This window comes from Panthera tigris, chromosome C1, assembly GCF_018350195.1.
Source record: "Panthera tigris isolate Pti1 chromosome C1, P.tigris_Pti1_mat1.1, whole genome shotgun sequence".
NCBI lineage: Eukaryota > Metazoa > Chordata > Mammalia > Carnivora > Felidae > Panthera > Panthera tigris.
Window position 1 is genome coordinate 63,275,213 of NC_056667.1, and position 25,213 is coordinate 63,300,425.

General features: G+C 40.2%; 1 protein-coding gene and 1 long non-coding RNA gene across 3 annotated transcripts in view; one reads left to right on the forward strand and one right to left on the reverse strand.

Annotated features, from left to right (window-relative positions):
- ST6GALNAC3 (ST6 N-acetylgalactosaminide alpha-2,6-sialyltransferase 3) overlaps positions 1 to 25,213 on the forward strand; it is a 526,758-nt gene that overhangs the window by 239,376 nt on the left and 262,169 nt on the right. The window lies entirely within an intron of this gene.
- Positions 8,040 to 13,911, reverse strand: LOC122241453. Its single transcript, XR_006221602.1, has 3 exons — positions 13,857 to 13,911; positions 11,854 to 11,945; positions 8,040 to 8,224 (listed from the first exon to the last, which is right to left on the reverse strand). It is a non-coding gene; the product is annotated as an uncharacterized LOC122241453 (long non-coding RNA).

The following is a 25,213-nucleotide window of genomic DNA, read 5'->3' on the forward strand; positions in this document are numbered from 1 at the left end:
GTGATTGTGGAGACGTGGTAAGTCCAAAATATGATGGGGTAGGCTAGCATTCCTGACTTACAGTTTGAGTCCAAAGACAGCTTACTGACAGAGTTCCTTTTCATTTGGTGGAGGTCAGCTTTTGTTCTAGTGGACCTTCTACTGATTGAATAAGGCCCACCCACATTATGGTGGGTAATATGCTTTACCCAAAGTCCAATTTAAGTGTTAATTTCATCCATACACAACTTCACAGACACATCCAGAGTAATGTTTCACCCAACATCTGGCCATGATGGCTCAGCCAAGTTAACACAACATTAAGCATAACAGTGTATAAGGCTTTTGATGAATCAATGAATATGAAAATGTTTCATAATATGGGTTATATAAAATTATTCTCCCATATTGTGGATGTGGAAATTGAGACTAAGAAAGGTTATACAAATTGCTCCAAGTCACACTTGCTCATGGTGGCAGGGCTGAGTCTTGAAATCTGGACTCCAGAGCCCCAAGTTGAGTCGCATGATCAAGAGCATCCAATGTATTGACATGTTGTTCTTCATATTCATGTTCTTCAATTGCCTATGTCTCTCATATGTGACTTGGTCCTGATTGCTTGTATTGAGTTGGATGATGAGTATAAGAGCTGAGATTTTTACTTACAGATATGAGCTGATGTAAGTCAGTTATCTCGTGGTAGTCCACATCTGGGCTAAGTACAAAAGTGAAACTCTCCTCCTGACTTTTTACTCTATTGTACTGGTAGGCATAACAACGACAACATCACCATTCTTGCTATCTTGCTGATGAATTGACTTTATATTTTTCTCCTTTTATTTCTCAAAAGAAACAGTGCTGTTTTGTAAGTTATTTAAGCCCTGTTTCAAAAGCAGTATGGTTGGTAACTTTTATCTTGAGCTGCGCTGAGGCTTTTAACCCTGTATTGTTGAAATAATATGAGCCTTCAGGCAGGATGTGTTCAGGATAGCCTTTCAGAGTGAAAATGTTGATGTTCCCAAATTAAAGAGCTCATGGTCTATGGTAATATATTCTCTTGATTTAAAATTAGGTGGAAATTGGTATAGTTTGTCAGAAACCTACTGAGGATGAAAAATGAGGCACAGTTTTAGGTGCTGAGCTGTATGCCAAGTAGCCCTTGTATTTCTTTCTTAAGCATCTACTTCAAAGAGGCAGATTTGCCTTTGATATCTGTGGGAGCATGAATATGAACTAATTCCAGTTGCCCCCATCATCTCCAGAATTACATATTTGTTTATTTATTTACTTACTTATTTAGTGCATGGGTCTGTGGTCAATTTGCTTATTTGTTTCTTGAAACCAGCATGATCATTGTAATTCTCCTTTTCATTAAATAACCCACTCTCAGCCTGTTGTTGTTACCCCTACTTAGAGGTTGGGAATGGAGTCACCTAACATGAGGTCATTCATCTCTTCAGTGAGTGGTGAGCCTGTGTTACAAATTCTTATGCTGACAAAAAACAGGAATCATGGCAACAGAATAATATGCACCATCTGAGCCACCTTGACATTTTCCTGCTAGTAGGAAGCTTTCTTTTTTCTCTTCTGCTTTTAACTTAGAGGAATGCATCTTAAATTCTGTAGGCTACATAATCATGCCCATGAGCTCTCTCTTTTCAATGCATCCTGCCCCCATAACTAGCTTTTTTTTTTTTTTTCTGTAAGTGATGCTAAGTATGCAGAAAGCCAATTAGGAGGTTTCACTTAGGATTCCTTGCTTAAATGTTTCTCTAAGCTTATGTGGCATAACAGCTAGAAAAAGATGTTAGGAGAGTAGCATATTTTATATCCGTCCTTCAATTTCTCACCTTCATGCCTTAGTTCAAACTGGAAAGTTTCCATCTGCCATCTCTATATGTAGAAAATCTACCCATCCCTCAAAGCCCTGTCCAAAGGCCATTTCCTCCATGGTGGTTTGCCTGATTCTCCTTAGAAGTCACAGTTTCTTCCTATGAACCCCTCAGTACTTTCTATTGTAACTAATATTGATAAACATTTGTATAATTCTTCTTGCTTTACAAAGTTTATAGACCTCTTATCCCATTTAATAAATAATCTTGTGAACTCGATATATTCTCCATTTGAATTAAGAACATTAAACAAATGAAGCACAGAGAGGTTAAGTAATTTGTTAAATGCCGCATAACTGTCCTCTGTCTTCTGACATGAAATCTCTTCCTTTACCAGCTGTATCCTTTTGGTCTCGAATTATTGTCATCTTCTTAGCTAACCCTTACTGAGCACTTCTTTTTGCCAGGTATTCTTCTAGGTGGTTATATGCAGCAGAAATAATACCTAACACCTCCTTTCCAGATACTCCATCTTTAAAACAATTCTATGAATAGATATCATTATCATCCCACCATTTACAGATGAGTACTCCAAGGAACAGGGAACTCAAGTAACCTACTCAAGATCAGATAACTGCAGGAAGTTACTGGGAGTGTCAGTCTTTCCACATCACAAATATGGTGTCTAGTCAGTGAAAATGCTATGAAAACTCCCAATTGTCAGAAGCCACACTCAGGCATCAAAGCAAGATTGAGCTCCATTTCCTTTGCATTTCAAATCTTGCAGGAGTGCATTCCATAGGCAGAATACAAATGCCGTCAAGGACCTAGTCATCAGGAAGCCTGGGAAATATGGCTGTTAGTTTTTCAGCCTTTGCTCTGCAGGACAGGGGAAGAGCACAGAAGGTAAAAATAGATATGGAGCACTAGTAGATGATACTTAGCATAGCTTTGATGGTGATGTGAGTCCCTTGGCCATTCCTTTAGAATATGACCCTGTCAAGATGGTCATAGAACGTTGTCACTCAGATTTGTAGTGGTTTCACTGGACCAGCGCAGCAGAAGTGAGTGACCACATAGTTTGATGTAGGAAAAGATTGCTTGTTAACAAGTACTGAAACACAGGACTGAAAAAGGAGTGGTTGCTTTCTACAACTTCTGAGAACAAACTTATTCTATCTTTAATGGAATATTAGTCAGGCAAACAGATGCCCGGAGGGTTATATCCAGGTGTTTTCCTACTTGCAGTCACTCAGTGCATGTGCAACCATCCAAAGCCTTATTTTTCATTTATTTGTTTATTTATTCATCTATTTATCTGTTTATTTTTATTTTAGAGAGAGGGTGAGCTGGGGACAGGGACGGGGGGGGGGAGAGAGAGAGAGAGAGAGAGAGAGAGAGAGAGAGAGAGAGAGAGAGAATATGAGTCTTAAGCAGATTTCACACTCAGCACAGAGCCTGATGTGGGGCCCTATCTTGAGATCATGACCTGAGCCGAAAACAAGTCAGACGCTCAAGCCACCCAGATGCCCCCAAAGGCTTCTTCAATTTTTTCAACTAAGTAATGATTGAATAGAACCTTTGTTTCCCTTTTCCTGCTTAAATGCTCCTTCATTAGCTTTACTTCTTGTTCATAACCATCATCTCCTAAGTTTTCTTCAACTTGTCGATTTAAATGCTGGATAAATTACTACCAGGTGCTCATCTAACATGTTGTTTCATCAGTTGCTTGCAGGTTCCCACTCTAGAAAACAGTCTTAGCATGGAAATGTCCCATCACTGTATCTTCCTCACTACCCCCAACTGATAAGGGCAGGCTTTGCACTGACGAATATGTGTCTCGGGTGGGCCTTTGTTTGAAAAAGTGCCAGAGACTCCTTTTATGAGGAATAAATGTAAATGTAAACGTAGACATTTGTTTACCAAAAAGACTGGTAACTTAAGAATTACTAGCTAATAATCACTCTACTTGTCAGTGTATTGTGTCTTTTCCAATTAGTCCTCTTTTTATGAAGAACCCAGGCTAGAATATCTCATGGATTTTTTCCCCATAAGTGTACTTTTGTGAAGTTTCCTGGGAGATTGATTGGAACACAAGGATTTCAGTTCATGGCATCCTGTTAATCGGTGCAGATTTGTTAAAGTCATTAGTGTTATAAATTTCCTTGTACTTATAGTTTTCTTTACCTGGAGTTAATTTGTTGGCGGTGCATTAGTGTGGGCAGAGTACCTTCCACCAACTCAGTGTTTTTAATGGAGCTTACTCAGTTTAATAACAGTGGAGATCCCCAAAGGGAAAACAAGGCATTTGGCTCAGATTTGTGGGAGCTGAACCCGCTAGAATGTTCTGCTGGGGGACTCATCACTAATCTACCAACAACTGGAGCCTGTATCCCATCAATTCCTCTTCACTGAAGCTAGGAGATGTGGTGCATTTTCTTCATCCAGTCATTTCTTTTATCTTGCTTTTTAATTCATGAAAGAGACACAGGAACATTTGGAAAAGTTGGGACTCAGCAGATTGTGAGATTGATTTTCCTTTGTTGGTCCCCATAGTATTCAGATTTGAGATAAGGTACTTAACTTCCTGGGCTCCAAGTTGCCTTCTATAGAACAGAGTCGATACCAATTCTTGGAAAGAAATCAGGCCATGATGAGTCAGGTTTTCACCATGTGGGGGCTGTGCTAAGTGTTTCAGGGCTAATGGCAGTCCTTTATGAGGTAGTGGATAAGGTGGTTACAAGGTTAGAGCCTGTGATGTGAATCCATGAATAGTCCTTGAGACTGTTCGGTCTACAGACACTGACATCTGCCCATGTCTTGACTTATCTCTCACAGTCCCTGCTCCCCATAGTGCTCAGTGCTTTGGCTGTGCTGAATCACTTTGAATTCCCAAATACACAGTATATTTCATACCTTTCTGAATTTTCAAATGCCTGCCTCTCCCCTCATTTACTTGACGAACTATTCAGCTTCCAGGCCTTTTCTGATAACCTCCTTCTTCACCGTGTGCTTCTGTTCCTTGTGTAGCCTCTACATATTTCTGTCAGAGTGTCTATAACCATTTGTTGCCAGTACTTGTGTGCAGAGCTGACTTCCTCTCTCTAACCGCAAGCTACTTAAAAGTAGGATCCTCTTTAGACCTCAAGTCCCTTCCATTCTCTTCCTGTCAGTGTTAGTACCTCCACTCAGAAGGAAGCACATCCAAAAATATTTTAAAATGTGTGAATTTCGGTGTAGTGTTTATTTCAACCCTGATAGAAAACCAGATTGGTTTATTCAGACACGTGAGCCTCCTCTATTAGAGTACATTCAATGGGTGGAAAAGCTCAGCAAGATTTGTATTTTATAAAAATCACAGGAGGAAGGACCAGTGATCAGAAGATATGAAGGCAGATTTGAGCTCAATATAAGTAATGACTCTCTGGGCATTGAAACTGTTCAAAGCTGGATGCCTAGGTGGCTCAGTGGGTTAAGCGTCCAACTTCAGCTCAGGTCATGATTTCACGGTTCGTGAGTTCAAGCCCTGCATCAGGCTCTGTGCTGACAGCTCAGAGCCTGTAGCCTGCTTCCGATTCTGTGTCTCCCTCTCTCTCTGCCCCTCCCCCACTCACACTGTCTCTCTCTGCCTCTCAAAAAAAAAAAAGAAATGTAATAAGAAAAAATTAATAAAAAAAGAAACTGTTCAAAGCTAGAATGTGCTGTCTTGTCAAATAATGGGGTCTCATGACTGGAAGTATTCATTCCAAGACTCACAGGGATGCTGTTAAATATATATTCTTACATTGTTTTGGAAATAAGTGCTTGCCAAGATTCTTTCTAATCGTAAGAGTCTATTTTTATCTCTATAATTCAGTTCAAATATCATTAAAGTTCTCATAATTTCCAATTATGGAGTTGATATCCATCAATTTATCTCAACCTTCATTAAAACTTTTTGTATTAATCTAAGTCAATGAAACAATTACCTTCTGCCTCACTCCGCAATGAATCTAGCTGTCCTTTTTTATCCATGTTTTGCTTCACTCCTTGTCTATAAATACATAGTAAAATTCCTAAGACTTTTAAAATGTCTTTCAAATTAAGTTGACCAATACTTGAATGGCAGACCAGATGTAATAGGACGTATAGAGAAGTCATGAAAATGATTATGGGAGCTAATGTTTATCAAGTGCTTACTGGCATTTTACGTATATCAACATATTTGTTATACACAACAATGCTGTGTGGTAGGTAGTATTTTCCCATTGTATAGATTAGAAAACTGAAACATAGAGAAGGTTAATTAATTTGTCCAAGATCATAGAGCTACCAGGTGGAAGAACCCTAGCAATTTGACCTAAACTCTGAACCTGCAACTTTAAGCATTACTGACTCTTAATGAATAAATTTAATAAGATACTATTCTCTTACCTTCAAAGATGATTTCACCTGGTAGAATTAGTGTTTATTATATAATGGAGAAGGCAGTCCTTGCTTTTACTTATTCTGAAGATTTCTTCTTTCAGGTTTCTCTTTGTTGTTATTGCTTTAGAGTATTCTGGCATTGGCCAACCCAATCCAAGCTGGTGTGTATATATATATATATATATATATATATGTGTGTGTGTGTGTGTGTGTGTGTGTGTGTACACATACACATATATACCATGCTTATATACCATTTATGGTTTTCTAAACTTGCTATCTAACTACGTATCTTTAGTCTGAACTCATAGGAATATGATTCTGTCTCCATGATTATGTTAATTATCCTCCCCTGAGACTTCTCTCTTTATATTTTGCTTTTGTGGGAACCACAATAGTATGCAATAATCCAATGACAAATTGATTTCCTCTATAAGCAAACATTGGTCCTTGTAAAGTATAATTTAGAGAAGCAATTTTCAAATTTTAACATTTACCTGAAGGATTGGGTAGAACACTGGTTCCTGGGTCCTAAACTCAGGGTCTTAGATTCAGTTAATCTGAGGTCAGTTTCAAGAATTTGCATTTGGAATGTATTGTCAGGTAACGCTGACATGGTACTGGGACCATGCTTTGAGAGGTTAGGCTTTTTAGAGGTTAGGCCGGGTCACAGATATTACAGGTACTTTTAAAAAGCTTCACAGGTGATTCTGATGCACACCTAGAAGTTATACATATTCACAGTATTACTCTAACTCTTTCAGAATGCTTGAGTCGGTGCCATTCAGTCCTCTACTGACTTTGTTAATTTGGTCCGGAACACTTTACATTTTTCACTACTTGATAACATGTCTGCACCTACTTGCTTCAAAAGATCATTCAGGAGCAGAACTCTGCCTGATGCCTACCTCAATAAAGACCAAGCAAGTAATTAATGGAGGATTTAAAATACCTCCTTTTCCAATTACCATATGTGGCACAGCACGTAGTAGATGCTCAAGGAGTGTTTGTTAAATGAATGACTATCTCTTACAATAAATGCCTTATTCCACCAGGCCAGGTTGACTGACCATAGATCTCTAACCATGGTGGAATACTAATAACTTACTTCTGATAAGATTATGAATTTCATTAATCCAAAAGAGCCATATAAAATTGTTTTCCTGTTCTTACTTGCTATTTTCAGTTTTTCCAATTTGGGCTCAGCCAGCAGTGCCACAGCCGATCAGGCTGCATGGATTTTAATAAGGACTCCTATTTCGGGGAAGGATGATAAACAGGTCTGGAGGGCAGGGTCACACTCCTGAAGTCTGCCTGACACGAGGCAAAGATGAAAATGCTAAAGCACCTGCTGAGAAGGCTGGCAGGAAGCTGCAGTCCCTTACCTGGATTTCCTTGGAGTGCCATTAGCTTACCAGGAAGAACACAGGGCAGATTGCATTTACATGAGGAGGCAAGGCTGAGCTCCGTTATCTCAAAATTTTTTGGCATCCTTTCAATTATTTGTTAGAATAATGGAACTTTGATCTAAAACATGTTTCTTAGTATCATATTTCTTAGCATGGCAAGGCACAGAATATTTCCTGTTTTCTGTAACGATTGTCATAGAATGCCCTTAAATTTACGATATAAGTGAATCCCAAGACAGTAGTATAGAGATCTCCCAATTCTAAACAGTAGTGTATCTTTGTGGTACAAACAAGGCCCTCGTATCGCATTCGGCATCAGTGATGGAGTCTCAGCACGCTGGGCAATTGACAACAGTCATGTTTTTATTTGATCTCCATTAGAAATTGGGGAGATAACCGTTGGCATCTTAACCCCATTATATAGGAGAGGAAACGAAGTCACTGCATGGTTAACTGATTTGTCCCAGACAAAACAGCTGTGAGAGGTGAGGTCAGTGACAACATCTCAGGTTTTCCCAGCCCTGGCTCAGTGCCTGATTTTCCACATGGCACTGCCCGGCACCTCTGTGAAGAGGAGCGCCTTTTATTCCCTTTTGCCTGAGGAGAGAAAATATGAAGAGGAGAAAGTTTGGTGACTTGGTCAAGGTCAAAGGGCAAGGCTGATTCAGTGGTGCGGATAAGGGCGAGAGCTGCAGGAATTTCATGTCCGGAATCTATGGAGAAATGTACCCCACCCGGCCATACCAAAGGGATTTCTCAGTCATTGCCTCTCCTGTCCCCATTTGGTCTGGCCTGCTGCATGTTTGTGAACAGCAGCTGCATTATCAAGGAGCCAGGGCTTCCTCCAGATTAGCTAATGCGCCGCCAGAGTGGAAACTAGCAGGGCTCACTTCACGGGCCAAAGGAGGCATCTGCATTTGCCTCACAGCCCCAGTCATTCAAATCTGCCCGCAGCTGGAGAGATGACGTCCTGGGCAGAGGCCAGCCTCTGATCTCTGCACTCTGCTTTCACCCAGATCTGTCCCATCCTGTTGCTTACGCACAGTCCAGGCTGCGCCCCCTTGGACACCAAGCACAGTCATTCTGCAGTCCCCAAGCACCCTCTGGCTGCTGTGTCAGCAACTGGATACTCGCCCAGACTCTGCAGGACTCTGGAGTCTGGAGCCTGCTGGCCTGCAGGCAAGAGAGCTGCCAGATGTGCGTGCTAATAAATGGCAAGAGCTACTGTGCAATTATCGTGGTACAGAAATAAGTCGGGAAATTATCTCTCCCACTGGGTTTGGAATCCAGAGTAACCGAGGCAGCAAACTTCTCTTTGTGTGTGAAGTAGAACTAGTTACTGGTAGCTTCTGTTCAGGGATGTCCCCCTCTTGGAACGAGGCCCTCTTCAGCAGTCTAAGGGGTGAGGGGTTTAAGAGCAAGTTATCTAGCACTTGATACCTGAAGTGTGGCCTGCAGGCCACCATCACTTGGGTCCTGTTTAGAAATGTGGAATCAGGGCCCACCCCAGACCTACTGAATCAAAATCTGATTTTTAATAAGCTCTCCAGAGGGTTTGCTTGCCTGTTTGGGAAGCCCTGACCTCAACACTTATGAGCCTGGGGAGACGCTTGGGGGCTGTGACACTTGCTTTGTACTTTCATAATATAACTTGGCCACATTGAATGGGGTCTTACCCCAGTACTGAGAATGGAGTGATATTAATCTTGCTGTCCTTTCTGGCCCAGAGTGACATTTCCAGAGGGCTGCGTGAAGTGGTACATGACCAGACAAGGAATTACTGGTCACGTGAGCTTTCTCCCAAAAGTCCTTGAGCTACGTGGCCCCTGCAGACCAGCCTCTTACTGCATACACTGCACCTTATCGCCAGAAAACCCCACACTGTCCTGTGTGGACGAGCCACGTAACTAATGGAGAAGCAGCATACTGAAAATGATGTTGTGGCTATTAACATTTTCATGGGTGGGCTGCTTTGCAAAGCTGAGGGAAAGTATTATTCTTCTAGGATTAATATATTTAACAAAAAGTCTGCCAGGAGAGGAGGCTTTTGCTGATAAATATAATTCTGCTGTTGATTTATCTAGTAATGGAGACTTGAAATTACAGGAATCAATGTGTATGTGAAAGCCATTGTCATTTGGTTAATTATGTTTTGCCAGCAGTATGGGGAAGCACTTTATACTCAGTGCAGCCAAATGTATTTCAGCCAGAATCCTGCATTGTAAGTGATGGGCCTAAGCGTAGATGAAAACAAAGACACCTATAATTCCAGACTCCTGGACATTTGATGCATCCCTCTCCTCCTGCACTGAGGCTGTCGCATTTAGGTCTGTTTCCTCTAGGGCAGTAGTTCTGAACTGAGGTGATTTTTCACTGCCTCCCCCACCCCATGGGACATTTGTGAATATCTGGAGACATTTTCATTCTCATAACTGGGAAAGAGGTGGTGTGGGCAGAGGCCAAGAATGATGCTGATGCTAAATATCCTGCAATGCACTCCCTCTCATCCCCAACAGAGAATTATCTGACCCAAACTATCTGGAGTAGAGATTGAGAAACTCTACTCCAGAGCACCCCTGCCTCTGATTCTGACCCAAAGAATTGGGACCAACTCCATATCCTGTTTGTCAACAGATTAAAAAAAATGAAGTCTATGAGCATCACAGTCATCTATGATTATCTGCCAGGATACCCACCTAAGATGCAGTCAACAGGAGCATGCAGTGAAAGAGACTGCGATGGTTCCCAGGCTACGGCCAACTGTCTGTCATTGGTAGTGATGCTGTTATCAGGATTTTTCTCAGCTTTCCTTTTCCTTCTTTTTGATGAATCAGCCCTTAGTTTGGAAAGCCTAACCTACACGGTAGTCACAGCATTGCTATTTACTGAGTGAGCTTGAGTGTGTGGTAGGCAGAATCGTGGCTCCAAAGATGTCAACATCCTAATTCCTGGAATGCGTGAATGTGTCACTTTGCCTGGCCAAGAAAGAATTACAGATGTGATTAAGTCAAGGATTTTGAGATGAGATTCTCCGAGATTATCCAAATAGGCTCAGTATGATCACCAGGGTCTTTACACGTGAAAGATGGAGAGAAGAGAGTTAGCATCAGAGATTAAAGATGTTATGCTGCTAGTCTTGAAGATGAAGTGAAGTTGGCTAAAGGGGCCTGAGGTGAGGAATGTAGGCCGCCTGCATAAGCTAGAAAAGGCAAGGCAAGGTATTCTGTCCTAGAACCTCCAGAAGGAGCACAGCCCTGTCAGTACTTTGATGTTAGCCCAGTAAGGCCCAGTTTGGGACTTCTGACCTCCATGACTGAATGATAATGAATTTGGGTTGTTTTAAGACCCTGAGTTTGTGGTAATTTGTTATTGCAACAATAATAAACTAATATGTTGAGTCAGACATTTTCCTCTTGATATCCCACTGTAAAATAGGGCTCGATCCATTGTAAAATGGGCCTCACTCACTCAACAGTTATTTACTGATTACCTGTTATGTGTCAGGCACTATTTGAAGCATGGGGTAGAGCAGTGAACAACACATTCCAACCACTGCTCCAATCTAGTGACAGGAGACCAATAAACAACAAAAAGTCAGTGAATGTGTAAGTGATACATGTGATAAATGCTGTGAAGGAAAATTAAAGCGGATAAGGAAGGTGGTGTCCAAGGCTGTTTCTTAGAAAGCATTCAGGCAAGGATTCTGTGATAAGGTGACCTTCAGCAGAAACCCCAAGAAAGTGAGGGAGAAAGCCATGCAGGAATCTGAAGGAAGACTGGTCTCAGCAGAGGAAAAGGCAAGAAGCATGCCCTGAAGTAGGAGCCTGATTCGGGGATTCAAAGTACAGGGAGGGAGCCAGTGTAGATAATGATAATAATTGCTTCACAAGGCTGTTGTGAGAAATCCTGGCAAAGTACATGAATCCCCTTGGTGAACTTCAAAGCACTTTGCAAATATGGTTATTTTCACTGCTCTGGTCCCTCAGAGTGTATTTGTGGGGTTGCCGAGTGACCCAAAGGGTGACCTGCATTTTCTGTTTGAACGAAAGTGAGGAGGAAACAGCTGATGGCCCAAGGCTCTGGAAGTTGTGAACAGAGGCCCAGAAAGAGGAGCATTTTGCCAACTGGAGATGCTGGGGAGTGTATGTGTGCCCTTCAGATTGGCAAACTCTTGAGGAGTGGTGAGGACAGGGTAGGATAGATGGGAGATCTATGGCTAATCTTACCTCTTCCACCTTTCAGCCAGGAGGGTGCTCTCCACCAGCTAAGCGGGGCTTAGAAGTAGTCCCCTTGTTTCTCATGAAGGCTTACAGCCACTCTGGGAAGGAAATCATGGAGGAATTTAGAGACCTTGAACTTTACCTGGCCAGGGACCAGCGAGAAGCACTTAGGATAGCTTCTGACAGCCCAGCCTTGCTGGCAACTAATCCCCTAGGAGGAATCAAGCTCTGCCAAAGGATGAAATTGAAATATTTGAAATATAATCTGCACACTTCTTTTTCCAAGGCAGGTGCTGAAATGGTCTAGGTTTTTATAAAAGGCTGAGAAAATTAAAATGCTGACATCCTGCACAAGGCTTGTGTTTGGGAGTAAGACTTTCCTCGGCCAACTATGGGAGGATTGGAGGAGGCTCAGGGCGTGAATTACCCAGAAGATTCCCAGAGGCTAGAGCTGACCCCTGTGCCTACCCATTAACATCTTAGGTTTAAGGGACTTTTTCAACGCATTCTTTATCTCTAATCTCATAATGACCAAGGCAAGGTCATTGATGATGTGTGTGTATTTCATCCTTCTTTATGCTGAATAATCCACTTGTAGCTGAAAGGCATTTCAGCCATTATTTGATTATCCTGTTAAATTTTTTTTTTCCTAAATGAGTTTCTCTAAGCTGTCTTTCCCTACTTTTTGATAGATAAATGGAATATCTTCAGAATTGAAAGATTAATGTGAGTGCTTTATCATCTGAGTGGGGAAGCTTTCTCTTTGGAGACATAGTAACAAAAGTAAAATGGACATCTTCAGCCTTACCACTCTTTCTGTGAAAGAACCTCATTTATAAAACTTAGACTTTGATACCAGTTTGTTCTGTAGCCTGCAGGGACTGTAACAGGAAAGGTAAAGGAAGGCTAAGCAAGATGAGCAACTCCAAATCAGGACAAATGAAAATAAACAGAGGGGGAGATCTGTGTGTGCTCGGAGTTCTGTGGGAGCCGAATCTGTATCCCAGAATGCTTGGGAAAATAGCGCAAACCAGGGAGAAACCAGGCACGTGGCCAGGATGAACAGCTAGAGGAACCCCGAGGAACCGTAGCCTGTCAACTCTGGGTATGTAGGCAGCTTCCCCTGTCCTCAAGGTCAGATCAAATGCCTATACTACTTCTCCTTTCTTCTCTTCAACATCTAAAGCAAAACCCTGTGGACTACAGAGAAGTGAGGACCAAACTCATCCCTCTAGCTTTGAAGTGCTTTGATATTCTTTGCCTTTTATTCTCTTAAAGCCTCAACAGTGTGTTAATGCCATGGAATAGCAGGATTCCCTTGCATTATAGGATAAATGTGCGAGTGAAAAGTAATTGCAAAGCAAGTTTTTACAGAGGAATTAAGACGATCTGAGAATTGCTTTGAGTGGCATATTCATTCACGTATTTATCAAAGGGCTGTGGTACCTACTAGATATCAGACACTGAGCTAAGCAGTGGGTCATGGGGCGGGTGTGGGGCAAGACCGTATCCTGGGCCTCCTGGAACTCATAACATAAATGACAAGGGAGACAACATGCAAATGAATAAATATGCAATCGAATTACGGATTGTTGAAAGTGGTATGAAAGGACAGGCATGATACCATGCTGCCGAGTTAGGACTGGCAGGTGTAGGATGAGGGAAGCAACTTCCGGCAGCCAGGGATGGCCTTCCTGAGATGTAATCTGAGAAGAAGCAAAGTATACAGGCATGGAAACAGGGTCCACGCTGGCTACTCGGGGACGACGAAACAGGGTCCACTCTGGCTACTATGGGAATGACGGGAAAGCCTGTGTTTACTAAAGGGGATTTTCATACCATACGACTTCACTCACATGTGGAATTTAAGAAGCAAAGCAAATGAACAGCAACAACAAAAGAGACCACAAAAAAACAGACTTAACTGTAGAGAACAAACTGTAGGTTGCCAGAGGGGGAGGTAGAGGGTGATGGGTAAAACAGGTGATGGGGATGAAGAGTCCACTTACCGTGATGAGCACGGAGTAATGTATGGAATGGCTGAATCACTATATTGTACTCCTGAAACTAATATAACACCGTACATTAATTACACTGGAATTTAAAACATTTTTTTTAAAAAAAGGGGGATTTTGATTTACAGACTCATATGGTCTAAGAGGAGCCTTTCACCATATGCTTCTAAGGAGACTGGGTCCCCCCCCCCCCTTCCATACCACCCCACCTTCTGTATTTCGTACTCTCTTTCCCAGCGTTATTTTTTCTCCCTAGCTATCACTAATATGTGACGTACTTTCTAATTTACTTACCTGGTTTATTGTCTGTCTTTCCCACTAGAATGTGAGCTCTATAAGGACCCACGTTTTATCTGTTTTATTCATGATGACTATGTCTCCAGTGCCTAGAAGAATAAGTAGGTGTTCAAAGAATACCATTTCCACTACACTAAGCTATTTCTTCTTGCCCCTAGAGAGGAGTATGGCATAGAAGAAAGATCAACAATTTTGAAAACTGCCAGATCTGGAATAATATGCCATATTTTACAAGGTTGTTGTGAGATTTGAGTGAGAAAATGTACATAAAGAATGAGTGTCATGCTGGTGTGTAAGGCCTGAATAAATATTGTTCTCTCATGGTTCCCCATCTTTCTTTCTCTCTGCATACTCAGTGAGGGTGAGAGCCACAAACCTTGTGAAGTAGGAGAAGGTAACACATGTTTCTCCACTCCCTTGCTGGGGTCCTCCTAGGCTATTCCAGTGCCTTCCTCCAGCCTCCCTCTGTCACACACTGCACCTAGGTCTAGCCTTCCATCGTGTCCCATCCAGTCCTACCTGTCTGTCATGGTAGCCCCTCAGGATCCTTGGCTCTGGTGTACAAGGAATGGCCTATTACTCTCAGCCAATTCATGCTGAACCCCTAGTGACTGTCACTGCACCCGGGGCAGGCCAGCCCTCATTACTGTGTATGGGTAAGAGCAGGAGAAGCCAGCAGACAACATCACCCTGCTTGGGAACTCAGCCTCCCTCTCCCCTGTGGTGAGGGGCAGACATTGCTGCTGTTGGCCTCTACCTATCCCATTCCCACGTGAGCTGACAAACCTCAAGAAAAGCCTTCTTGAATCCCTTTTCCTCAGAGGAAACGCAGGGGGATAAAATAGTGCAGAAGAAGGGAGACAGCAGGGCCAGAGAGCAGAGGCATAGAGAGAGGACAGAGTGTAAAGAGGAAAGGGGTGAGGGAGAAGAAAGGAGCTAAGAGAGTGAATGAAAGAGCAAAGCAGAAAAGAGGCAGTGGGTAAGCAAGCCTGTTAGATGCTGGCATATCTCACACCCACAAAGAAGATGTTAACAGCAAAGTCTGTGAAAATCCTGGAGGGAGGAGTATCTCTACCTTGGAATACTATTTCTAATAACACAATAACATTTATGAAATACAATGCTAAGAGTTTATATACATTATCTTCTCTGTATGGTTCTTTCAACTGAAGGCAGATCCTGTCATCCCTATGCTCAGAATTCATAGTAAAAGCCTATATCCTTATAGGACCACTCTTCAACCCACCTCTCAGTTGGATCCACTTCCCACTCCCATCTCTGAAAATCCTCCCAATCTCTCCCTTGCTCCCTCCATTCCATCCATAGTGGCCTCCTTGCTATTCTCAGACTAATTATCCTGCCTCAGGGTCTTTGCACTTGTTCTTATGTTGCCTAGAACAGTCTTCTCCCAGGTGACTTCATGACTTCCTCCCTTGTTCCTTTGGGGCTCTTCTTCCTTTACTTGCTAAGCAAATTTACCCCTGGCAACTCCCCATTGCTATCACTTCCTCCTGCTCCCCATCCTCCTCATCTTTTTTTTCAAAATTTTTCTCTGTTACTTATCCTCTCCTGGCATATAATATTATTTTATGTCAATTGTTTGTCTTTGGACTCTAAACTATGAGTACCGGAACTATGTCACCTTTCTTCTTGATTCATAATAGACTCATGATTATTATGTTCTCACAGTAGGGGCACCTGGGTGGCTCAGTCAGTTAAGCATCCGACTTCAGCTCAGGTCATGATCTCACAGTTCCGTGAGTTCAAGCCCTGTGTTGGGCTGTGTGCTGACAGCTTAGAGCCTAGAGCCTGCTTCGGATTTAGTGTCTCCCTGTCTCTCTGCAGACACCCTCCCCTGTTCCTGCTCTGTCTCTCTCTCTCAAAAATAAATAAGCATTAAAAAAATTATTATGTTCTCACAATAGACCTAGAAGGTGGATACTGGTTTTTATCCTCCATAGTACAAAATAGAAAAATTAAGCTTACTTCAGGTAAGTAAATTTTCTAACATCATAGATAGAAGGTGGTAAAGTCAGGCTTCAAAAAGACATCTGCTGGGGTCCAGAGCCAGTAAGTACTCTTAACCACTATGCTAGGTGGTTCCCCTGGGGCTTCTCACAATGTAAGGATGCCTGCCCCAGAGGGTAGGTTAGCATAGTACCTGGCTCATGGTAAGAGTTCAGTAAGCATTCAAGATATTACTATCACCATAATCATTATGGAGTTAACTTACTGTATATATGCAGTGAAGGTTTTGGTTGAAATGTTATCTGTTCAGGCATTATCATTTTTTAGGAAAGAGCATCTAAAATTTGGAAATGAGGAAAAAAGATGATTTGCATACCCTTTCATTGTCATACCAGAACATTATCTGACATGCTTTCCTAAAGGTTGTCTGACTTTTCTGGACCGTACAATTTTGTTTGCTTTATTATTTACTATTGATTACAGTCCAGACTCTATAAAGTTGATGTTAATGTGTATAAAACTGGCAAGATGCAAATCACCACTGTCCCATAGGGAAGTAAATGATTTCCAGAGAGTAGAGACAGTAACTCCAAATGATCAGGTTTTATTGCTTTCTAAACCATTAGGTTTTGGATATGTATCTTAGAAAGTTATTCCAGCAATCTTTTTCCCACCCATCCCTCCATCTGTCTATCTGCCTGCCTACCTACCTACCTGTCTACCTATTTACTTACAATCAGCTTCTTGCATTCTCTTTCAAGTCAGCTTTTTTGTCTTGCTAGTTCCTTCATTAATGATTTTAATATATTTTTGACAATGTTTCTTATGTATTTGTATGACAATAATTATGTTTTTGACTTTGTCAAATATATTATAATAGACTAGCTAGAATAGAATAGAATGATGATATGATATGATATGATCTCCTAATAAGGAATAGATGGTACCTAAGCCATTGAAATGCTGGTGTACCCTAACAATTATCTAATTCCTATACTGCTACCCATGATGAAATTGAGTGCTTATGATAAGGTTTACCTTACTTTTGCTTACTGGATATAAGAAGGTTATGTATCATAGTGGTTAGGAACCAGGACTACGGAGTCAGACTACCTAGGTTCAAGTTCTTGCTCTGCACTTATTAGCTCTGAGATTGTGATGGTTAATTTTATGTATCAACTTGACTGGACCATTGGGTACATAAATAAACATTATTTCTTGTGTGTCTGTAGGCTGTTTCTGTATGAGATTAATATCTGAATCAGTAGACAAAGTAAAGCAGATTGCCCTCCCCAGTGTGGGTGGGCCTCATCCAATCTGTTGAAGGCCTGAATAGGATAAAAGCCTGAGTAAGGAAGTATTCTCTCTCTCTCTCTGCCTCACTGTCTTCAAGGTAGAACACTGGTGTTCTCCTGCCTTTAGACTTGGTCTTGGACTGGAACTTATATCATCAGCTCTCTGGGTGTCCAGCTTATTAAATGTAGATTTTGGGCTTCTCAGTCTCCATAATTGTGTGAGCCAATTCTTTATCATAAATCTCTCTCTCTCTCTCTCTCTCTCTCTCTCTCTCTCTCTCTCTCTATGTGTGTGTGTGTGTGTGTGTGTGTGTGTATACATACATACATATATCTCTCAACCCAGCTGGGTCTATCTACCTACCTAATCTGTCTCCATCCATTCATCCATCCATTGTATTGTTTCTGTTTCTCTAGAAAACCCAGACTAAACCAGTGATCTTGGCTAAGTTGCTTAACTAAATGCCAACAAAATGGGGCATATGAGTACATCTAATGACAGAAGGTACTTTTAGAGGTCAATGTAGTAATGTATTTAGAGTGGTTCGCATGGTGTCTGGTACTTGATGTTTAACAAATATTAGTTATTATGACTTATGTTTGATTTTCACTTTAGAAACTTATGTAAAGAAAATGAAACGTTACAAATCTATTGACGGATTTTAATTGTAATACTCTCTCTGCAAACTACAGCAGTAATTATATAATAAGACAACTTTCTTCATGTTCTTCCTAGAAGCTTACCAACTAGAAGCTCTGAAAATAAGTGTTTACTATGAAGGATATTGTATTCTTAGCCCTACAAATTAAAATAGCCCATTCTGAATGTGTTTGAAAAATGGCCTTTGTTATTTATTTTCAAACTTTCTACACTGTGTTACAGACAGAGATAACTTATTATTTAGCACTGACTGTCTAGTCTGTAGTTTTATTGTCTTGTGCACTTTCTGACCCTATTGATTTACCCTGAAAGTCTAATTTAGTGTGAGAGACCACTTGTGATTTTTGTACAATTCAGAATGTGGAAGTATCTTTCCCAGCAACCTGTACATTCTGATTTCCTTTGCACATGAGAGTTGATGTGGAAAAGGCAGCTGAACAGAGGTTGGCAACCTTTCAGAAGTACTATGCCAAGTGTCCATTTATTCACTGTAATTTAAGGGTTTCTGTGCCAGGAAGAACTTCCTCTCCTCCAAACCACTGGAGGCTGAGAACTTCCAAGGCAGAGCAAGGCTACAGAAATTGAAATTATCATTGTAGGATATATTTTCCCATTTTTTTCTTTCCCCAAAAAACAAGAACTTTGAAAAAGCTGATGCCAGTTTTATGCAATCCAGGCAGAAATGATCATGTATGTGATGAAGTGGTTGGTGGACAACATTGGAGTTCATGCACTGTGCATTCATTTAAGAATCCATTCGTTAAATCAGCAGCGAGCCCCTGACTTTACATATGCTATGCTTCGTTTTTTGAAGAATAAATGAAAGAATGTATTTAAAGTATCCAACACAGTGCCTGGCTCATAGTAGGTATTTAGCAGTGAAAACCGTTAGTTTTAATCTTCTCTTTAAATATTTTACAAAAGTAAAAATGTACATAGTAAAATAGCTAATAATGCAGAAGAGTTGAAATAAAAAGCAGCAATTCCCCCATCCTTCTTCTGTTCTTTCCCAGTCATATTCTCCAGAGCTTTGATTGTTAAAACAATTCAGTTTTTCCAATAGTTGCCCATATAGAATTAAATAATTCATGTACCGGGGTGATGCTTCCTTCATGTTCTCTCATAGGTCCCTGCTGGGTCCCTGCTGGGTCAGTCTAGATCACCTTGGTTAGGGGCAAAGTTCCCTCTCCGCCTTTCTCAGGTGGAGGTCTTACAAGTGTTCACAATTATCAGATGCCAGACCTATTGTTCTGGGGGATGAATTGGAGTGGAGGAGTCCACAGTCAGGGAGCTCACCTTCCGAATCCCTTGTGCACCACTGTCCAGACCTTGGTGGGAGCTTCTCTCCTTTCTGTCCCACCATGATGTCTTCCTTTTCCTTTCACTGGGTTGACCCTTCTCTTCTCTCACACTTTCTCCATGACCTGACACATTCAGTCTCTGTGAGAAGAAAAACTCTGCAAACCTCTTAGTCTGGCTCTTTTCATCTTTGTTTCCCTTGTGGTATGGCCTGGGGGTCAGTGTGGAAGGAGGAAGGTAGCTCTTGGGGGTACAAATGAGGCAAGTAATTGAAGGGAAATGCACAAAGAACAACTAGATTAACATTTTGGTGGGGCACCTGGGTGGCTCAGTCAGTGGAGTGTCTGACTCTGTTTCAACTCAGTCATGATCTCACAGGTTCGTGAGATCTGCTATCAGTGCAGAGCCTGCTTAGGATTCTCTCTCTCTGCCTCTCCCCTGCGCACTCACTCTCTTCTCTTTAAACAAACAAACAAACTTAAAAAAATAAATAACTAAATAAATAAACAAACAACTTAAAAAAACATTTTGAGATAAAACTGTCCTGCCTTATTTCCTTATTTTACTGTTCCTTGATTTATCACTGTTAGACATGATTTATCGTTCCCATCAATGAAGAAGGGGAATTGAGTTCATCCTTTTTCCCTACTTTTTTTCTCTTTCTCTTCCCAAAGTTTGAGGGTTTTGTTAGTATTTGCTTCTTCTATTAGTTTTCTTTTTCATTTTAAATATTAAATTATTTTTTTTCCATCTTCTGTAAGCAGTCTCTCTTGTCCATCCACCAAGGTGGGCAGGCATATGCCCTATTCTTCTCTTCTCTTTTACATTGTTGAGGTTGCTAATGCCCTCTTCTAGAACCACGTTTAAAGTTTCCAAGTTTTATAGATAGCTTGATTATAAAAGTTGAAAACCAATAAGCAGGATTTATATTCTAATGTTGATTACCAAATTTTGAAAATGGACTCTATATTGGAAAATATTGTTTCACTATTAAATTCCCTCAATTTGGCAATTCTATTTTGTTTACATAGAGACTATCATTATACTTACAATACACATGCCAAGGGACTACAGCATGCTCCCACAGAGGTCTGGGAAACAGTGCACAGGGGATTGAGAAGACCTTGAGGTCTGCAATGTATTTTCAAATAGTTTAGCAAAAATAGGTATATATAGAAATATAGAAAGATAGATTGATGGAGAGAGAGATAAAGTCAATGCAGCAAGATGTTAACAACTGCAGTTCTAAGTGTAGGGGACATACATCTCTCAGTCCCTTCATCATTTAACTTTTATGTTGGTTTACACTAAAAAAAAAAAACATTAAGGAAAATAAAGTCCATTTCAAAGTCCAGAATTTTGAACAAGTTTAAAATAGATGAATGTAATCACGGTTACATCTCCCTCTCAAGATTTACCAAGTACTGAATTCAAAAAGGACTATTTTAGGGACGCCTGGGTGGTTCAGTCGGTTGAGTGTTGGACTCTTGGTTTCAGCTCAGATCATGATCTCACGGTTCGTGAATTTGAGCCCCGCATCAGGCTCTGTGCTGACAGTGGGGAGCCTGGTTGGGATTGTCTCTCTCTCTTTTCTCTCTGTCCCTCTCCCACCTGCGTTCTCTGTCTCTCTCTCTCAAAATAAATAAATCAACTTTAAAATAAATCAAAGGACTGTTTTAGCTTCCATTAATTTAATGTATAACTACTGAGAGTTAATGTTTAAGAACCAACCATGAAAATATCCATTGAGTGACACATTTTAGAAGCATGAGTTTGAATCAGATTGCTTCAACTCAAGTACAGTTAATAATCTAACAAAAAGAACCATCCATTAGATGGGTAGATAGGTGAATCATGTTTTAGATTTTTAAACTGAGACAGGTCGAAAATAAACACATTTTCCAGCTTCTTAGATAAGCTTTCTACTCTACCAACTCTGTGACATGGCTTAAAATAATGATAATGGATTAAAAGTTTTGTTTTATTTCATCTCAAACACAAAATATTAGTGTCATGAAGCCTTGTAGTACTTTACACTAAAAAAGGGCTGGCAGTTGTGAGGCAAACCATAGGCTGCTGGGGCTTGCCTAAGCATTATTATTCTGTTAGATGATTGCACTATTTTAAACACCACATCTCAATTTTCTGACACATTTTTCACTTTTATAGTTCTAAGGACTTGCAGCATCACATTCTTTTCTAAGAAAAGTGTTAAATTAAGTATGAAAGTTCAGAGTGTAATGTAGTGTTGAGAAGTAAGGCAGATTTTGTCCTGGATCATGCATACTAATCAGCTTGTGATGATAGATTAATTTCTAGAATTTCCTTTAAATGTGCATGCTTATATTCATATGTGAGACTGGGCTACACTATTCTCTTTTGTGTATTAATTTTGTCAAGCCTAATATATTAGGCTTATATTAGTTTTATAAAATGAATTAGATAACTTTCTATCTTTTTGTTCAGCTTGAGAATAGATTATGTAGCATATTATGTGTTTTTTGAAGATTTTAAATAATTGTTTTCTAAGGAAATGTATGGCCTAAATTTTTTTCTAGACATATTTCATTGTTAACATTTTCAAATTCTGTCATGATCATCTATAACTGCTTTTTAAAAATTTTTTATTTAAATTCCAGTTAGTTAACATACAGTGTAATATTTGTTTCAGGTATAGAATTTAGTGATTCAATACTTCCTTACAACACCTGGTGCTCTTCCCAATAAGTGTGCTCTTTAATCCCCATAACCTCCTTCACCTCCCCTCTGTAACCATCAGTATGTTCTCTATAGTTAAGAGTCTGTTTCTTGGTTTCTCTCTCTCTCTTTCTTTCATTTGCTTGGTTTTTGTTTATTAAATTCCACATGCATGAAATCATATGGTATATTTCTTTTTCTAATTTATTTTGCTTAGCATTATACTCTCTAATTCCATCTATGTCCTTGCAAATGATGAAATTTCATTCTTTTTCATGGCTGAGTAATATTCTATTGTATATACACACCACATCTTCTTTAGCCATTCAGCAGTCAATGGACATGAGCTGCTTCCATATCTTGGCTATTGTGCATAATGCTGCTATCAACATCGAGGTGCATGTATCACTTTGAATTAGTGTTTTTGTGTTCTTAGATAAATACCTAGTAGTGCAATTGCTGGATCATAGGGTAGTTCTATTTTTAACTTTCTGAGGAACCTCTATACCGTTTTCCAGAGTGATTGAACAGTTTTGCATTCCCACCAACAGTACATGAATGTTTTTTTTTCCTCCACATCCTCACCAATACCTTTTGTTTCTTGTGTTGTTGATTTCATCCATTCTCACAGGTGTGAGGTGATATATCATTGTAGTTTTGCTTTATATTTCCCTGATGATGAGTGATATTGAGCATCTTTTCATGTGTCTGTTAGCCATCTGTACGTTTTCTTTGGAGAGATGTCTGTTCATGTCTTCTCCCATTTTTAACTTGATTATTTGGTTTTTTGGGTGTTTTTTGAGTTTTCTAAGTCCTTTATATATTTTGGATACTAGCCTTTATTGGATATGTCATTTGCAAATATCTTCTCCCATTCCATAGGCTGCCTTTTAGTTTTGTGGATTGTTTCCTTCACTGTGCAGAAGCCTTTATTTTATGTAGTTCCAATAGAAAACCCAGAAATAAACCCATAACTGTATTGTCAATCTTCAAGAAAGCAGGAAAGAATATGCAGTGGGAAAAGGACAGTCTCTTCAACAAATGATATTGGGAAAACTGGACAGCAACATGCAAAAGAAAGAAACTGGACCACTTTCTTACACCATACCCCAAAATTAATTCAGAATAGATTAAAGACCTAAATATGGTATCTGAAACTATAAAAATCCTAGAAGAGAGCACAGACAGTAACCTGTTTGACTTTGGCCATAGCAAGTTTTTCTAGAAATGTCTCCTGAGGCAAGGGAAACAAAAGCAAAAACATAACTGTTTTTAAGTCCTCAGTCCCCTTAAAAAATATATGCTTTCCCAGAAAATTCTCCTTTTACCTAGACTTTCAAATTTCTTAGTATAAAGTATATATAGTGTTCTGTGATAATTTTGAAATCATATCTGTGTTTTTATATGCTTTTTATAACTTCTAATTTGCTTTGTGTTTTCTATTTTTCTTAGACTTTCCATATTTGACCATTTTGTTCATTTTTTTGACAAACCAGCTCTTAGGTTTATTTACTTGTCCATTTTGATTTAATTCATTGCCAATTTTATGTTTATCATTTTTTCAGAGTTTTATAATGAGTAGGAGGGTCACACATTCCATTTTGTATGGGAAATTTTGGCATTTTGGTGTATGCCTACTGTCCTGATAGAATTACTGATAACACACTCTTTCCTCTCAAAAAAATATATAGGTTAGATAATAAATTATAATGATAAATCTAATGATGAGTGAATTATACAATTTCCCCTAAATGCAGCTTTAACTGTAGCCTATAATTATGTGTGTATTCTCAACCAGAGTAATGTTGCATTCATAGGGGGGTGAAAATTGATTCAAGGGTGGAGCAGAAGTTCTTTGATATTTTAATGGCTTATGGCCTTCTAAAGGATTATAGTACATAAATTGATATACAACTTATCCATGGTGTTAAAATTTCATAGACATGGCAGTGCAATTAGGAAACAAGTCTCCTTGAAGGGGCGATAATGGCATAAATGTTAAGAAACACTGTTTGATGGCTGTTTGAATACTGCCATTCATTATTTTGTTGCCCAGTTTTTGGGTTTTGCTTAATAGTTACTCAGGAGTTTTATAATTTGAAAATAATTGTAGAAGTGTTTCAACACTGAAATGCTCTTGTTGACATTTGGGACATCAGTATTGTCAACACAGTTGTCTCCTTCATGTCCGTGGCTAATTTCACCTCTCAACCATCTCTGACCCTTTCTTCTTACAGCATAATTAGCAGCCTCATAGGAGTCAGTGAGCTGACAGCAAATTGCTCAGAACTGGGCCCGTCTCTTGGTTTCCCTTCTACCTCACTGGCTATTTTCAGACTTGTTTGATTGCTTTTACACCTCCAGCTGACTTCTAATTGCTGGAGTGTAAAGAGCTTGAGCCTGGGTCCTCTTTTCTTCTTTAGACCTCATTCCTAGGTCATTTTATCCAATTTCATTGCTTTAAGTCCTCTTCTATAAATTCGTGTCTCCAGCCTGAACGACTACAATGAGTTTCTAACTAAAATAACCCATTGCTTGCTCGACACTTCCGTGTGGTTGTATAAGAGTTATCCCAATTATGTACGTGTTCAAAATAGAGTTTTCTCTTCACACCTAGGAATAAAGATTCTTCTTCATCTCAGTAAGTGGCAATGACATCCACTCAGTTTCTTAAGCCAAAACCCTAAAAGGCATCCTAGGGATTTAATTGCCTGCCTCCTTCCACATCCCACCCATCAGCAGCTGTATCTCCAAACCTGTGCACTTCTCTGGAATTTCCCTGTTACTCTCTAATCTAAGACACCACTGATTCACCTGCACTGGTCTCCTGCTTCCACTCTCCTCCTCCATCCATTCCCCAGAGCTGTCAAGGGACCTTTTAAAAATATAAATCAGACTTGTTGGCCTCTCTCCTTAAAATCTCTATTGGCTTTTCATTGCAGTGAGAATAAATGCCAAGCTCCTTATCATGGCCAGTAAGGAGCCCTGCCCACATCTTCTCTTCAGTCACACTGACCTCCCTCTGATCCCAGAACATGCCTCACAAGTTGCTGCCATGGGATTGCTTGCTGTTTCCTCTACCTGGCTACTTTATAGTCTGTGGTCTTCATGTAGCTGGTCAATGTCATCTGAAG